Here is an 18,944-nt window from a genome sequence, read left to right on the forward strand (position 1 = left end):
AAATCCAACATTTCAATTGGAGCCCAAATATTTTGTGTAGTCATTTGATAAGGCAACTGCTGTACGGTTACAGTATAAATTAAGGGTGACTGTGTGAAAATAGGCTTTCTTTCTGTAACCTTATGATCCAAACTTGAAACAACTTCACTGTTAATTCCTTCTGTCTGAAATTTTACAGGTTTAACAATTTTTTCTAAAGCTGTCATCCTGGCACTTAAATTGACTATCTTTTTAAATAGTAAGTGAAGATAAGCATAGTAATAAACTGCATAATTCAATCAATATTAATCTTCTCCTATAGTTGTTCCATTGTCTGACTGCCTAAAATTTCAAACAAAACCCAATTTTCTTCCAATGTACACATAAACCTTTTTTTTTAATGTGGAAAAAATTTATCTTTTAAATAGTTTCCTTTAAAATCTCTGGTATGTTGTGACTTACCACATCTGTGTAGAACAGTAGAAATCTGAGGGAATTTCAGAACAACCACCTATTGTCCATGGTGTGATTCCAGAGAGAGAGAGAGAGAGAGAGAGAGAGAGAGAGAGAGAGAGAACACAAGAAAGCATAGCCTGCTAAAGCTTAAATCCAGCCACGTGTTCCCACTTGAGCCAAGTCAAGGCTTGGGTCTGGCTTCCTTAAGCTCTGACCATGTGCATTGGCTTTACAGGCAGGGGCCCTGTTTGGCAGGGCAGGCTGTGTTGTTTGTAACACTGGCTTTAAGCAAGTAGCTTACAGTTAGTCTGACCTGAGGCCAAGTGGACCTGGGCCTGGGCTAGGGATCCGGCCGCCTTTGCGGGAAACCGGACCTGCCACCAAGCCAAGCAGTTTTTAATGGATTCTTGTCATGTTGGGTGCCAAACGTAGATGTAACCAATCATCTTATTAAATAAGAAACACAGAACCAATGTAAAAGAGAAAGCCAAGATGTCAGAGCTCAGAGCTAAATCCTTACCCTTCCTCCTGCGGTGGTCCTACCTCTCTGAAAGAAACCTACTTTCTGTGTGTTTCTCTTTATATAGTCTTTCTGTTCTGCCTTCCCATTGGTTGTAAACCCAAACACATGACTGCCTCGTCACTGCCTGTAAGTACAGCCTTCCAGGTCTTAAAGGCTTATGTCTCCAATGCTGGCTGTATCCCTGAACACACAGAGACTTACCTAGCTCTGCCTACCAAGTGCTGGGATTAAAGGCATGCACCACCACTGCCACGCTCTTGCTATGGCTCTAATACCTCTGACCCCCAGGCATCTTTATTTATTAACATACAATTAAAATCGCATTTCAGTACAAATAAAATACCACCATAAAACAAGTCCAGCCTGGGATGTTTCAGCAGTCAGATAAATAGCAATCAGTGCTGGTAGCCTTGGAGATGCATGAGCTTATAAGTTGCTACATACACTAGAGCACATCCATGCCCAGGGAAGTATATATTCTGGAGTGTGGTGGCACCCAATCAAGTTAGGGGAGCAACCAAACTCTTGCCACTCTCAGGATAAAAAAAATCTGGGTTTTAGGCATGCTTTGATCCATTCTTAGATTCAGGAAATCTCCACAACTCCTGCCCCCCCCCTGTATTTTTTTAATAAGTTGGAGGTACCATCATGATTATTGTTCTCCATTTGTCTGAGGGTCTGGTATTGGAGCAGAACCTGATTAGTAATAATTCTGATAATGTTCCTTATCTGTCAGTGTTGGAATTGAATAAGGCAGAGGGCTAGGACAAGCAGGGTCCCAATGTTTAGGATGAGGCCAGGAAGGGTAAGGAACCAAATGATTAGAGGATTTGAATACCAAAGCATGGGGTATTGGAGATATAGCATGCCTGCAGGTCCTACTGGAGATTTTTGAGTATTGGTATACTTTGTTTTACCAGCTCATACTCATTAACATAAAAACAACATTCCTTGCCCAGAATGACACAAGTATCGTGGGTATCTGTCCCAGCTTTGACCTCAAAGCACTGCCTCTAGTGTGGTAACAAGTAACTGCCATACTTGCCTATGACCTGCTCCTGGGGTGTGGCCAAGAAGAGACCCCTTAAGACCTCAGATGCATATGTGCTTGCTTTCTTAGCTCCTCATAGTCCTGTAGGCTGGATTACAGACCAAGTCAGAGTGCTCCTGAGAACTACACTGGAATGTACCTCATTGTCACATTTTGGCCACCAATAAGAGTTTCACCTCTGGGATGTGGTTTATCAGTATTAAAATAGCCACTTCCCTCTCAGTTTTTTAATTTGATTTCACGGCAAACTAATGGTGCCCCCACTATGCCAGTATTGTAGTTCAACATTTCTGTAATTGTTCCAGCCCCAGTTGATTCCATGAGTTCATACCCCTGGCCAATGGAACAGCAGAAACAGATATTCATGAATCACTGTGTCATTGCAGAAAGTGGGACACCACCACACAATAAAAAAATGAATATTTCCACCCAGCAGCCTTCAAACATTCCGGAAAACAAAATGGCCACACAGTGGAATACTATACTCTTTTGAAATCTGTTCCATCTTATAATTAAAGGCCAAAATAAACAAGTTTCATTGAAAACTATTCATTTCATTCACTTTTTTCATGACATTTTTGTAGATCTGATCCATGATTTCCAGAACTGCTGCCATGAATGTTGGCTTCAAAATGGATGTGTCTCCTTTGCTTCCTTTTTTTATTATTATTTTTGAAGACGGATCTGCTAAAGTCTATAGTGAAAAGTAGCTCATTCAGCATCCATGACAAAGACACAGTAGCTTGGCATTTAATTCTAGATCATGAACCAGGGGCAAATAATCAATGTATACATCTTCTTCTCCCAAACTTGGAATTCTTCTAGCCATCCCAGTTATAGCAGCAATGATGTTGCTGTGGGAGATCATTAATCCTTTTGGAATTCCTGTAGACCCATTTGTATACATGTTTACTTCAATGTCTGAGGGTAATGGTTTGTTGTGAGCTTTGTTTTCCATGTTGGCCTGTGCTACAGCCATGGTGTGTACAATCATGCCCTTGGGGCACTAAGACCAGGTTGGAGGCTTCCAGTCAACAGTTGTGATATATCACAGATGTGGGACTAAAGAGACTTTATCCTTCAGCTTTGTTTGCAAGAGTTCTTTAGTATTAATGGTGTTGGTCATCTCTGTCTCATTAAGTCCATGAACAGTGGCTAGACCTCCCAGGGTAGCATACAGTGTAACAAGCTGGAAGTTATTCATGAAACACACCTGTGCAGCAATCATCCACTCAGCCCTGGACTCACAGAAGATGGCAATGTTGGTCTTAGGTTTCTGGCCCAATATCTGCAACCCATTTCCAAAGTCAAGGGCTCAAATGAAGACGTCTTCATAGGAAAGAAAATTATAGTGTCCCACAACAATCTTTTAAAAAATTTTTCCATTTGGTTAAATTTATCTTGCTCATTCAAAATTTTATGTTCCCAATAGCCTTTTGTCCTTAAATTTATTTTTGCATACATAAAGACTTTATCAAGTGTGTCACAGCCATGATCCAATACTGAAGCCAAACTGTCCAAGCTCTTAGTAGATCTGTATGCAGAATCTGGTTTTGAATTGACAGGCTTTGCTTTAATTTGGTTTGATTTTTCTTGTCTTGACTCAGATAAAAAGTAAAATTGAATGTATGTTAAAATAGTATAAAGTGATAGTATAAAATGTATTAAATATAAAAGTATGGGGTTGATGGTTTGTTTTAGCTTTATGGTAGATAGTTTTGAAGATACATGCTTATTCATAAGTGTTAAAAAAAATAGAATAACAGATTTCAACAAGAATCATAGGCTCCAACCCATGCAGGTATGGCTTGTTCCCCAGAGCGGTTCCCACCCAGTGCCACCTCCTCAGGACCCTGATGGAGTTATTAGGGCTCTCCTGCCGGAGTAGGATGATGGGCTTCTGTCTGCCTCTCCATCCCAGCTCATGGCCCTGGTCACAACCTCAACGATGCTCCCCAGGCACTGAAAGAATCTATTGGTACCAATCTACACAGGGTAAAATCTCACTGCTTAACATCTATATCTCTTTAACTCTAGAAAATTATGGTTCTGATTCAATTACATATCAAGCTAGCTTTGGAGTTGGAATTTGGCTCCTTCCTTCTCTAAACCCAAGCATATTGCTGAAAAAAAAATTAAGATATTCTGTCTTATATCAAAAGAGCCACCTGATGTGGGACAAAAGAAAACCAATAAAAAGGGACCACTGTTGTCAAGATTCTATTTCTCTCCATGCTTATTCTTGATTTCTAAGAATCCTTTCTAACATGTCATGTCATCTCTAAACCCAAACTTTCCATTTTGATATTAATAATGTTTAAGTTTTCCACAGTAAAAAATAAGTTTTTTCCAATACCAAACTCTGAGGTCTCCAGAAGGAAGATGGGCTCCCACAACAACAACTCTACCCAGTCCAAAATGATGCCATGGTACCTAAGAACATTACTCAATGATCAGTTTCTAACTGAAAAGTCTTCAGGTTAGTTGTAAGATGAGATGGTCCATCATAATACACTTCTATCCAGAATCTCAGATAATCTTATCCATTTCTGAGACTGGCTGCAGACTCCATGGCTAGCCCTATTGAGACCTAAAAACCTAAGCTTTCTTACAGGACCCCACAGAGATACCATCACCCCCTAAATGGTAGGAAGTAATTATAAAAAAATGACACCTCTCTCCCAAATGTTTTATTTTTCTCAGGGTTATGAATGGATGGTTGAAAGGTCGAGGGTAGAACAACAAAATTTGGATTCAGTATTCTTTTTTAGAAAAGAAAAAGGGAAATGGATAGGAATAGGATATTAAGGTAGATTATTGTATGTACTAGTAAACTAATTGAGTAAAATATTAGCCTTAGATAATTTGCACTGATATGGATTATTACATATAGAACAAATGTAAACTATTCTTTGCTGTGGGATGTTCTGTACATTAAATATGTTGCTATGATTGGTTAATAAATAAAACACTGATTGGCCAGTAGCCAGGCAGGAAGTATAGGCAGGACAAGGAGAGAGGAGAATTCTGGGAAGTGGAAGGTGGAAGTGGAGAGACACTGCCAGCTGCCACCATGAAAAGTGAGATGTAAGGTACCAATAAGCCATGAGCCACATGGCAACTTATAGACTAATAGATATGAGTTCATTTAAGATATAAGAATTAGATAAAAAGAAGCCTGCTGAGGCCATACAGTTTGTAAACAATGTAAATCTCTGCGTGTTTACTTGGTTGGGGACTAGTGGGTGAGAGAGATTTGTCCTGACTGTGGGCCTGGCAGGAGCTGGAGAAAAAAACTCAAGGAACAATTCTTATATTCCTATTTAAGATAATTTGTATATTGATACAAATACAAAACTGTGTTTGTTGTATTGTACACATATTCCTACTCCTGTTTGAAATATTTTGTATATTGATACAAATGTAAAAATATCATACTGTATGTATGTTCTACCTCTATTTAGGATATTTTGTATATTGATACATATTTATGGTTATTGTCATATTGCATATTGTACTATATATACATTCCTACCTCTGTTTAAGCTATTTTGTGTATTGTTACAATTTTGAAGTCATTATCCTTATATGGTACATCTGCTTACAGACTGTTTATCTTGTTAATGTGAAGCCTTAGTTCTTAAGTTATTTTAGTAGAGAAGACTTACTGAGCTATTGTCACTCATGTTTGTCATTTCTATAGTTACATTAGTTAGTTTCTCCAGACTTACAGAAACATATATCAGATGGTTAGGTAATCTTTAAACACTTCATAGACCTATAGAATATGGCAACTTAGAATTCCATTGACATGAGATACAATTACTCCTGGCAGCACCGATCTAATTCTGAGAGAATCTCGGGCTTCTGAGACATTTCCATTTGGAAGTTTGTCTTCTTCTTGGTACAAAATGGCCTGCTGGGCAAAGAACTGCCCTTGCCTTGACTACTGACAGTATGAATACTGTCCCTTCTGAATGAGCAGGACACAAGAAAAAGTGACTATTGAACTCTACCAAGACAGGGTAAGATAGGCTTTCAAAATACCTGCGTCTGAAAATGCTCCTACAGATACTCTAGGCCTATAGCCAATTTGAATGCACCAATGATATTAAGAAACTGTAAGTGATTGTCCAGGCTGCCAGCTGTCTCTGTGTACTCTTGCAAGACCCCAGAAAGTTACTTGTGTCCTCCCATTTCTCAGGTATTATTATACTACTTCTCAGGTCTTTGATGGGATTGAAGACTAACAGTTATAGTTACAATCTTCTTGTATCTTAGGTGGAAAATATTAAATATTAGATTCAGGTTCCTCAGGATATGACATCTTTTGGAATGATCTCTGTAATGTGCCATTTACCTATGCTCCAGACTTCTCTGGATTTTAGTATATGTCTCTTGTTTGATGTTGTTCTTATTGGTTGTAGTTCCATCTTGTCTAGATCATTATCCCTTATTCTTTCTGGACAATATATGATAATCATTCCTGTTGTATATAATTTTGTATTAGGTTAGAACTTTCTTATTTAGACAGAAGGGGGAGATGTAGTGGGTAGCTGTTCCAGCTTTGACCTCAAAGCACTGCCTCTAGTGTGGCAACAAATAACTGCCACACCTGCCTATGACCTTCCCTTGAGGTGTGGCTGTGAAGAGACCCCTTAAGACCTGAGATGCATATGTGCTTGCTCTCTTAGCTCCTCATGGTCCTAGAGGTTGGATTGTAGACCAAGTCAAAGTGCTCCAGAGAACTACACTGGACTGTACCTCTTCTCTCTCAGATCCTGTAATTGACCCCTTATTGGTTGTAAGTTACTCCTGAAGTAAATCTCTTTTAATTACCAGATACACTATGTGGAATCACCTTGTTAATTACTGTTTTACACAGGCTCTCCCTTCCTTGCCCATGATAGCAGACATTTCCCTCTCCAAGTTTTGCTGCCTGTGGTGGTTACCATGGCTTGATCTAGTTTGTCTTTGAAGTCCCTAGTTAGGTGGTGATTCTGTACCAATGTCACTCCAGCCATTTCCCTGTTCCCAGTAAGAGGGTAAGCCCCAATATGACTAGCAAAGGGATGAAATTTTCTCTTTTTCATCTTGTGGAGTTGTGGAAAAGGATAGTCACTTTATCTTCTTCATATAGATATACATTGGGAATAATTATAACAAGAATAAAACATCTATGAGGTTAAGTTGGCACAGGGGCTAATAGTCCCCCAATTGAGAAGAATACCCGAGGGTTGACACATCTGTGGCTAGAGACAGTGGTGTTCATCACACAGCAGTCATATGATGTTCCTATGGCTCCCAGAAGATATAGAGGTAGGTGTCCCTCAAAGAGGGGTATCTTCTATAGGGTTGATTCAAGGAGAGACCTGGCATCTGAGAAGTAACCATCCAAAGTAGCATTAACATATACGGCATCTAAGAGGGGATGCAAAAGGGAACATAAAGGAAACATCAAGAGACATTAGAGTAGGATAAAAGAGGCAGCAGGGCAGCAGAATATTGGAGATACTGCAGCCAGGACAGGGTGGACTGAGCAATGCTTTTCAGTTGTGTTTCCAGATTACGATTTTTTTATGGGTTAACCTGGATTGAGAGGCCTGCAACAGCTGAAGAGAAATATGAGTATCAGCAGAAGGATATGTAGCATGATCAGTGGGATAAAGTTTGCCTATTACTCTTCTTTTCCATTTTTCATTCCAGGGGTCATCTATAATAATGGTAAGATGGTTATCTATGTTTTGAAATAGGCTATTTCTATGGGAACTGAGTTCAATTTTGCATGAACAGTAACAAGAGATGTAATAATCCTGGTTCATGAGGCAGACAGCCTCCCCTGTGTCACTTTCTTTGATAGAGGAAGCAGAGAAAGGGGTGGGGTGTTACAGTGCTGAAGTTAGGTTAGATATGTTTAGAAATAGAACTTTGACATCATTGGTTGGGGCATTCTGCAGCCCCAGTTACCTGTTTCTTCCCCTCTGTGGGGAGTTTTACCCACTAACCCCACAGCTCCCCAGAGTTTTCTTGAGTGCAAGCAGCAGGAAATATTAGATAGAAGGATTTATTGTGGAGAATCTTGTGGATTCTACAGATAGAAAATAAAGGATAGCCTTGAGAGGGCCTGGAACCTACTCCAACGGCCCCGGACTGTCTCTGCCCCAGGGTTTTTATAGAGGTGCCAAAGTGTTGCTAGAGTTTTCCTGCCTTGCCCACAGTCAGGACAAATCTTTGTCACCCGCCAGTCCCACAGCCGCTCAGACCCAACCAAGTAAACACAGAGACTTATATTGCTTACAAACTGTATGGCCATGGCAGGCTTCTTGCTAACTGTGCTTATAGCTTAAATTAGTCCATTTCCATAAATCTATACCTTGCCATGTGGCTGGTGGCATACCGGCATCTTCACATGCTGCTGGTCATGGCGGCATCTGGCAGTCAGTCCTTCTGCCTTCCTGTCCTTTTATTTCTCCTCTCTGTTAGTCCCGCCTATCCTTCCTGCCTAGCCACAGCCGATCAGGTTTTATTTATTGATCAATCAGAACAACTTGACATACAGACCATCCCCCAGCACAGCCAAGTGCAGACCATCTCAGACACCTGCACTCAGGCCCATGGTCCTAATCATCCTCTATGCGGACCTGCTGGGTAACGCCACAAAGAACCCAAGAAGGGCTCCCACAGGACATACAGAACATCCCACAGCACCAAAGGGTGGAGCAAAAGACCTCCTCCCCCAGCAAAGCCAAGAGTTAACCATCTCAGACACCTGCACTCAGGTCCGTGGTCCTGATCATCCTCTATTTGGACCTGCTGAGTAAAGCCACGAGGAACACAAGAATGGGCTCCCACAGGTCCCCCCTTCTTAAAAAAATAACTATTAATGGCTTACAGCAATCTCCATAGCTGTTACACCTCCCAGTATGGATGTAGAGGATGATATAGATGACATTTCTCTTTTGAATTAGGGCCAAGGTGACTACAGCAGTCTTAGCTGCCTCAAGCCCTTTCTAAACCAAAAACTCTTCTTTTCTTTTTTTTTCTTTCTAAACCAAAAACTCTTAAGGCGACTACAAACTTAAAGAATCCCTTAGCTTCATCATTACCATTAACAGGTTAACATAAATATTGCTATACATTGTCACAATTCTCTCAATCTTACAACTCAAAGCAAACTCTTAACAGAACCATTTGAATTAGCATATATGGTGCTATATATACTTAACAATTTTCTCCATCTTACAACTTTAACTCAATTATTTGAATTTTCTTTTTAACAGAACATAGGAAAAACTTCAATGTATTCACATCAAACTTAAACATTTCCTTAACTCCATAAAACCAGGGTGCATTAATATCAATAGGTTTCTGTGAACATAATTCAATCTCATAACTCCTCCTTTTCTTTAAAATTTTTTAAACAAAAACTTAGACCTAGTTAGAGGAACCCAAACTTATACAATTCCTACAGACACATATTGAAAAGCAATATTTTCAATCTAACCATTAACACTTTGAAAACTTTTAGCAAAACATCCAAAAGCAGTTTCTTAATAACTCTTTACATACTTTAAAAGTAGTCTTTTAGTATACCCCATTTGCATTTCTTACTAACAAAATATGACATTAATCCACTCAAAGAAAAAAAATTAAATTAAATAGACTAAGGAATATTAACTCTCCCTTTTCTTTATAATTTTAAGCAAAATCTCAAGCCTAGTTATAAAACCCAAACTTCTGTTTAAACAGTTCCATTTGTAACACAAAACCAGTTCCATAAGTAATTCCATTTTTACATAGACAGTTCCACAAAACAATTCATGAATCACCAGTTAATAAGGCATATATGCATACATAAAACTGCATCTTGATTGTAGGTAGAAATAAATTTCTTCATCTTTACAGTTCCATTTTTAACCCAATTCCAGAAAACTGTTCCTAGGTCATTACTCAAAATTGTCCCATTGCAATGAAATCTCTATTGTTTATTTCACTTCTTAAGTCTTAAAATTCAAATGATAAATTCTGGTACTAGCCTTCAAAATATGATAAATCCATAACCAAAATCTTTTTGTAATTTTATCTCATTTTAAGTTCAAAAAGTTCAAAAAAGTAAATTCTGGTATCAGACTTTTACTTCCAAATATGAAGAGACGTTTTTCAACCAAAATTTTTTGCAGTTAACAATTTCTGTTCAAACCAGTGTTTCTGAATTTTTATTCTCAAGCCAGAGACCTTTTTAGGTACAGTAGTATTCTAAACCGCACCGTGTTTGATGTTAGCTCAGGTTTTTCTGTGTTGTGTCAGTTTTCCATGGATCTCAGCTGCGGATTCCTTGTTGTGCTGGTTCTGGCATCTGCCATTCTTAGCTTCTTAGCAGCTTCTGGAACTTTTGAAAATTGCTCAAACTGACTACTTTGCTGTCTACTAGGACACTTCCTCTGTGTCTCAGGTTCTTTCACCATATACATTAATAGACTCATAGTTAACATTTACACTTTACAAACTCATATATAAAATTTTTTGCCTTGCAAAGCATTTAGACTCACATTCAACATTTACACGTTTTTACAAACTCATATACAATGTATTAACGTCTACTTATTTATACTTCTTAAGAAAACTATAGAAATACTTTAGCAAATATATTTATTTACTTCTTATATACTTCTTACCTTATTTCTTATTTAAACTTACATTTACAACTAGTATCTTTACAAGCTTATTACTACATGTCTTAAGACGACCTTAGATACTTCTTGCAAGCTTATATTCTTAATGGAACTCTATAGATCTATTTTACAAACTTATATAGGCTACCATTAGCATATATCTAACTTAGCAAACACCTAAAGATTTCTTAACACAGATCTAACAAGACAGAATTTTTACAAACTCACACATCTTATTTTCGTCTTTCTACTTCTTACTCTTAATTATTATCACCATCTCTATTAGAAAGATTCTCTTAACTAGACAGGAAGTACGTACATCATTTCTAAAGTTTAGAGTTTAGAGTCAGCTTTGTTATAAAGCACTGGGATTTAGTGAGTGTTGTCATTATAGAGTTGTGACACTTGTTGCTAGGGGACTGTAACATTCTCCGGACAAAGCCACACCCCAAAGCTGCGGAGTTCTCTCGGCCTTTCTGAACCCGCAGAGATGTACTGTCCATGGTAAACATTTTTTAACTAGAGGCTGTCCCTTCACCCAAATTCATAGTAGCTCCCCTAAGTGCTTCAATTCAGACAAACATTTCTATTACAGCAGTATTTTTGGTTCGTTCTACCGAAAAACTTCACTTTACACTGAGGGTGAAATTACCATATTTAGCTGCTGTAAAGCTCTTTGCCAAATACTGCACAGCTATTAGGTGTTATAAAGTATTTTTCTAAATAAGCTAGTAAAGCCAAAAGCAGCACAGCTCTGAACTCTATTTTCTCACTGTTTGCATTAACCAGTGACAAAACTAATCGAGCCACTTTCATTCTGGTTCCTTTATAGGAAAGTCATTGGAGCTGACCCTTCCTTAGTTCCACGCTCCTTACCAGACGCTCTGGTAACCATCGAGCTTCATTCTTCTCTTGTGAAAAAACACAAACATGTCCTCGATCCCATATTTACACAGGATTGTGACCCTTCCATAATCCCAAGCAGGGATCTTTTCATCTTAAACTTTTGCTATTTTGTTGAAGATCATGTGACTGTTGAGCCATTTCCACTTGGGATAATGCTCAGCCATTGCATTACCCTCAACTAAAGGACCAGGAAGATTGGAGTGAGCTCTAATATGGCCCACAAAGCATGGCAGCTTTCTTTTGTGGAATATCATCTTGACTTTGTTGAAACATTTTGACTTATTAGTTCCAATATTTTCACCAAAACTGTTACTATTCAAAGGAGTCAAGAACATAGATGTTCTTTCGTGAAATATATCCTTCATTAGCTTACTTTGAGAAAAAGCATTTTCAGGATTTAGTATTTTCATTTCATTAGCTTTAACTCCTGATGTTATTAGCAGCTGTGATATTTAGCATTGGTTTCTTATAAGGAACTTTCAGGTAAAGCAACTCTTTTGTAAGAAAGCTCGATTTTCTGAAGTTTGTTTCCCATCTATAAAGCAGTCATTTCTTTTTTGAATCCCTGTTTCCTTGTCTCCTTATTAGATTTGCAAAGGAATTACTCTTTGCAGGCAGTTTGTTCAAAAAGCAAAGAACTTTTTAAATTTCAACATAAGTTTCTTCATATCTAAGACAACATTCAGTGTATAAACTGCTTTCCCAAGGAGTTTAAAGTGACTTGTTTGCTCTTAAAGGTAGCTTTTTGTCATCCAACTACCATAAAAACTTTGCACAGCTTTTAGGGTAAATAAGGCATTTTACCAATGGAGCCCCAAACTGCGAAGCACCTAGTTCCATATCCTTTCAATTTTTCATTAGAACTGACACTTAAACTCTCTGATGATTTCCCTCCTTATTCTTTTTAAAAAGCTGTATTTTAAGTTTACCATGAGCGTATTTTTGAGCTGACAAAAGTGTTTCAGGGCAATATCGCCATCTTTAGCGGAAAAACTACCTTTCCCAGAATGCATTTCCCTTATATCAGTCCATAATAATATCAGTCCCTTATATCAGTCCCTTATATCAGTCATTTCCCATAGTTCTTTTTGGGTCTGAGAGTCAACTTCTAACTTCTTTTTTACCAGACTTGATTACAAATTTTTGCCCAGGAGGTTTGAACAAAGTTTTTTGCTTTTGCAACGGGAAATTTGAACAAGCACTTTACATTTTCAGCTATGGCACATTGGGAGATTTCTATTCTCTCAACTGGCTTTAACAGGTGTTTCTCCTTCATCAGACACTGGCCCCCAAATCAGAACTGCACCTGCCTCGTTAGCACGCATTGAGGCTGGCATTTCTGATAGCAACTTTCCTCAGGGTTTGTGTTTGTCTTAGCCAGTCAGTGAAAAACAAGATCATGTACAACAGCTTTTCTATAGCTCTTTCAGAGAGATTTTTCTCCCACTGATTTTATTCTCATTTTGCTTGTTCCTTCCCCTCCAGATGCAGAGCTTCAGCTATCTGTCTGTGGCTCTGTTCCTCTGCTAGCTGCCTTTGGAGGTAGGGGCTTTTTTTTCTACCCCTGAATCTGCTTCATACTCTAGCAGCTTTGTCAGGTCATGCATTTTCTGGGGAAGAATCTATCCCCTCTGTTTCTTCAGAGTCTTTCTCCTTGACAGTATCCAGTTTGGTCTCAGTTTATCCCCTCTACCCCAGAAACAATTTCTGACACTACAGTGGCGGCTTTCCCTGCTACTGAAGGTAGGGGCTTTAGTCCGTTTCTGTTTTCAGGGTCTGTGGTTTGTGTTCATGAATCAAACTTGGCGAGGGAAGTTTTCACCATCTCTAAACTCCCATTAGGACAGGTGTTTTGCCTCATCAGGCCTTCACCTGCCAGTCCCCCAGTGGGTTGGGTTTGCTTGTCTGGGTGCTGAAGGACAGAGCTTATGCCAGAGGCAATCACCCCTCAAGGCTACACTCCCTCATCTCAGGGAGTCAGTTGAAACAAAGCTTTTCTCAAAGAGATGCTTTCTCTGACAGAAAAGAAAGCTTTACTCCTGGATAGTTCTGTTCTGCCCTGGCTGGGCTCTTTCCCCAGACAGCTTTCTGACATGGCAGCAGGACTGCTTAAGACACAGCTCAGCTTTACTGTTTTCCCAGAAAGGTCCTTTCTCTAATAGGAAAGCTTTTTCTCAGATTTCTTTTTGTAGTTGTGGACCTATCAACCTGGTAGGAAAGTGGACAACTGTGCTGTTCCCACCGGCTTTAGCTTTGTTCATTAGCAATCTTCCCCTGGGTTCTGTACCTTCCTGCCTCAGCTCTGTGCTCCAGGAAGTTTACAACGCAGGAACCCTAGTATCCCCAAAATGCACTCCAACTCAGAGACACTGGCCAGTCGCCTCTGGGTTTTTGGTCACAAGGGAGGATACAATGCTAACAGTTTGCATTGCTTCAGAGGATCTTTGCATTAGGATGATTAGGAGCACCTTTTCATTCTGAAATGCTCACTCAAACAAAACCCTTGATGCCTCAGCTTGGCTGTAACTGAAAAGCTTGGTTTTTCTGCTTTTCTTAGGCAAAGTTTTCTGCCCTTTTGGGCTCTCTGTAGCTCTCACCCACACTCTCCCTCAGGGTACTCTGACCCACTGTCTTTTACTAGCTTGAAGAGACAGCTTAGAAGAGGTTTTTAGGAATGTGTCCCTGCCTCCTGCATTGCAGGGAGGATTTTTAAAGCTTGAAAGAACTTAGAGAGGTTTTGCTGTCTTAAGTTTGTTGTTTTCCCTTAGAGCTAATCACAGGTGGTCCCCATACTAATATCTTCAGGTGATTCTAATTTTTGTCCTTCTGAGAGAGAAAGTTAAAGGCTTTAGTTTTACACTTGAGAGCTTTTGAGAAAGATTAAAGCTTTTTAGAGAGATTTTTTCCCCCAAATTTTCCAAGAAAAGCTTTTAGTTTAAGAGAAAGATTTTTCCCCCCAGGAGAAAGACCAACTTTTCCCAAAACTTCAACTTTAAACTTTGACTTCTTACACCCCCATTTTTGCCTCAGGGAGAAATTACTTTCTCCTGCTGCTTGGACTTAGCATTTCAGCTGTCCCCAGGACAAAAGCTTCCATAGGAAACTTTTTCTTCCCCATAAGCTCAAAGAAGAGCTTTTTTACTACCCATAAAGCCCAAAGAAAGATTTTTTCCCCAGTTTGCATTCATAGCCCCCAAAGTTAGAAAATTGAAGTTTTTCTGTCTAGTTGCCTTATTTTTTCCTACACAATCTTACACTTATAAGTTTTTCCTACACTATATTACTACCTGATACCTTATAATTATTTTTCACAGATAGAAATTGATAAAGGGATAGAAGATAGAAAATTTTGACAGAAGAGAATTTCGCTGCAGCATCGGACATCCTTCCAGTCCGCTTTCCTTTTCTCTCGAGGATAAAACCCCTGCCTCTCAATTATATATATTTTTCCCATAACACTGGCATGCCTTTCCACTGGCAGGGCTGACTCATCACTTTCACCAAAAACTCTGTAATAAAAGTATTATTTTCCTTTATCTTCAGTCCCTATTACTTTGTCTTTAGTCCCTGTTCATTTGTCTTTAGTCCCCCCTTTTTTGTTCCCCCTTTTTTTCTTTAGTCCCTTTTTTTTCTTTTTTCTTTAGTCCTTGTTCATGGTGCCATTCTGTGGAGCATTTTACCCACCAACCCCACAGCTCCCCAGAGTTTTCTTGAGTGTGAGCAGCAGGAAATATTAGATAGAAGGATTTATTGTGGAGAATCTTGTGGATTCTACAGATAGAAAATAAAGGATAGCCTTGAGAGGGCCTGGAACCTATTCCAATGGGCCCAGACTCTCTCTGCCCCAGGGTTTTTATAGAGATGCCAAAGGGTGGAGCAAAAGACCTCCTCCCCCAGCACAGCCAAGTGCAGACCATCTCAGACACCTGCACTCAAGCCCGTGGTCCTGATCATCATCTATTCGGACCTGCTGTGTAAAGCCACGAGAAACCCAAGAATGGGCTCCCACACCCCTTGTAGGTTTCCAAAACAAAAAAAAAGCCAATGGTGAGTGTTGAGGAGAGAATTAAAGGGATTAAGCAGTGGTGGAACAGGCCTGTAACACAACAAAGGCTGCCATTAAAATAGCAGAGAGGGAGGCTTGAGGAGGGCACATGCCTTGGGTAGCTGCCACTAGGTTATTAATGTCCTGCCAGGTGATCTGGTTCTTCAGTTTTGGGTGTCTCCTTCTGGGTTTCCTCCTTCCCTTGCCCATCAGTGATAGGCTGGTTATATTCTTTGAGAACAGGGAGGTGTCAAACATTTCTTGCTGGTATCCAGATATGCTGAGGCTGATCTGGTGGGAACATACAAACAAAGTCCCTTCCCATTGTGAGGAAGGCATCAGGTCCCTTTGTGCTCCCATCAAGGGGATCCTGTCAATTTGCCAACAAGGGGGGGGGATCAGTTGTGGTGTATGTCAATGGAGAACACTGGAGAGTATTTTGTGTTTTTAATATACATTAAGAATGTTCATTGCCAACTGAACATTAGGTTTTGATTTGTTGTGGTAATCCAATAATGGCAAATGAGGAGAACATATGGTATATAAATTTCTCAGAGCTTTCTCCCATTTGAGCAGTGGCCCATATGATGTGGGAATAATTGTCTATTGCAATAAAAACATATTTTTGTCATCTGAATTGGCATATGTGGGTGACATCAATCTTCCAAAGGGCATTGGGCTTTAGGCCTCAGGGGTTAACTCCCATAACACATAGTAAGAATCATTAAAAAGTTAAGTAAAAAAGTGCTGGAGAAGTGTGCTCTGCATTGTCAAATGCTGGAACTTTGTCAAGCAGCAATGGCCTTTTTGTGGTCTTTTTAAAAATTAATTTAATCTTTCTTTTTAATTTTTTTTTTTTTTTTTTTTTTTTTTTTTGGTTTTTTGAGACAGGGTTTCTCTGTGTAGCTTTGCGCCTTTCCTGGAACTCACTTGGTAGTCCAGGCTGGCCTCGAACTCACAGAGATCCGCCTGCCTCTGCCTCCCGAGTGCTGGGATTAAAGGCGTGCGCCACCACCGCCCGGCTAATTTTTTTTAATTTAGAGGTTTGGAAATTATGTCAAAGAGATCTAATAGGGCTTTTCAGTCATTGGAAAGTGACTTGGAGGCAAAGGATAAGAATAAGTGCAACAGCTAGAATGATGCCCAAATTGAGAATAAATGACCAAAAGGATTTGTTTGTTTTTATTGTTGTTGATTTTTTTGTCACAAAGGAATTCAGGGAATTTATAAATCTTTGGAGTTATTGTAGTTTAGTATGACTTAATCATAGCCATTTGACCATGTAAGGTCTATAAATCCACATAGAAATCAGAATCATTCCATATGCTTCAAAGATGAGGCTGGACTTGAGGCCCAAGGGGAGCCATGGGGAGAAGGATAACACAAATCCATTTAAAATTTAGGGGGTGGTATGTAAGCCATACCCTGCCTATAACAAGTAGTGACTGAGGGATGCTGGGAGAACCTGGCAGCCAGGTTCAGCTTTGATATGTTAAATAGGCAATCAGCCTTTTGTCTCAGATTTGAGACAAAACAAATACATATTAGGAACAGAAGGTGAAGTTAAAAGTTAGGTGTATATTTGGAATTTCCAGGTCTACAGTCCTGGGAGCTGTGGGAGGGGCGTCCTTGACCAGGGAAAAGGGAAAGAGTTCCCACCCCTTCAGAAATGGGCAGGTGGAGAAAGAGGCTGTTGATTGACAGTATTTATTTGAAATCCAGTCACCTGTGAGGTGAATTGCATTGCTTGCAGTTTATACTGAAATCCACATTGTGGAAAAGGCAGTTAAGTGATGTCTTTGAAATAGCTGAAGTAGACACATGACTTTGAATACTAGCAAAAGCTGTAACTTTGGGTTAAAAAGTAAAAAAACATTTTTCCTCTGTCCACAGAGTCAGATATAGATTGCACAGAGCTCTCTTTAGCCCAATGAGAAACATCTCTAAGTCCATCCTTAGTGGAAACCAAAGGGAATTTTAAATCTTAAACTTGTGACTATGACAATAGTAGTCAGTGCTTAACCAGAGCTAGATTAATAGCTTATCAGAACTCCATTTGTTAATGTTAAAACTCTGAACTTTTGAAGTCTTAGTATGAAAATAGCATATAGAGAGAAATTTTTGAAGTGTTTTCTTATATCTTTAGCTATCTTTTTAGACCTTTACAACCTGCATCCACACACTTCAAAATACTTTATCATATCCTCACAACCAGTCTTTATATTCTCAGACCTCTATAACTTGATACCTTAAGTCAGTTTGTTCATGTTCTCAGATTACTATACATACCTTAAAATACCTTCTTAGACTCTGAAACATTTTCTTAAGTGTGATACTCACAATTTAGGCTTTCATAGCCTCAAATCTTTTTTTTTAATTTTATAATTTAATTTAATTTTACATATCAGCCACAGATAGCCTCAGGTCTTACATGAACTTTATATCTTTTTTTTTTTTTTTTTTTTGATCATTCACTACAAGGAACATGTGGTTGATTGCTGAAAGCAGTCATTTCAAAGACTGTTCCTTTAAATAAAGGAATGTAAAGAAATACTCTGGAGTCTGTTTTATGAGTTTAACTTGTTTTTGGAGTCTGGTAACAAGGTAAAGTTGTATCTAGACCTAGTAGTAGCTCTTGGGAAAGTGAGCCCTCTGGGCTGAATTTTATACATGAAAAGAATAAAAAAGGCAGCTGAAGCCTTGGGAAAGGAACTGGATGCTTGCTGCTGTTAAAGCAACCTATTTATCAAGATTGTATACTAATAAAGTCATATTTTATAAACCTAAAATATTCTACAGTCTTACAAATTTAAACATTTTTCATATCTGTTTCTTAAAATACATCCAGTATTTTTTTGTAATTTAAATGTTCTGTGACATTCCAAAATTTCCCCTTAAAGGGGTTTAAAATCTCTCAAAATAAAGTAACCCTTTTACTTCAAGAGGAAAAAAAAAAAAAAAACAGGACACCACCATAATCTGCACAAGGCAAAAACAACCTCCAATAGTGCAAACAACTTAATATTTAATATCTGGTAGTTATTTATAGTCCTTTGGGCTTTCCCAAGGGGGTTGGGTCACCACTCTGGCCCCACTCTTGGTAGCATTATTCAGCTTGCCTTCTAGATCCCAACCTGTTTTAAATCATTGTGGCTGGTGTTTCTAGTTACTATCACATGGCACTGGCATTTTCAAAATTACTAAAGTCCACTATTGCAGCTGGACTCTCTTTAGGAAGTCTAGCCTTGCCATATTTTAGCAAGTCTCAGCTGTTTCACTGGACTCTTTCATGTCTTTAATATCAATATCACC

The 18,944-nt window shown here is 39.0% G+C and overlaps 1 pseudogene; it reads right to left on the reverse strand.

The window, feature by feature from the left end:
* Positions 1-2,132: 2,132 nt before the first annotated feature.
* LOC114707620 lies at positions 2,133-3,749 on the reverse strand (annotated as a pseudogene).
* Positions 3,750-18,944: the final 15,195 nt, after the last annotated feature.

Source organism: Peromyscus leucopus, chromosome 6 (assembly GCF_004664715.2).
Source record: "Peromyscus leucopus breed LL Stock chromosome 6, UCI_PerLeu_2.1, whole genome shotgun sequence".
Classification (NCBI taxonomy): domain Eukaryota; kingdom Metazoa; phylum Chordata; class Mammalia; order Rodentia; family Cricetidae; genus Peromyscus; species Peromyscus leucopus.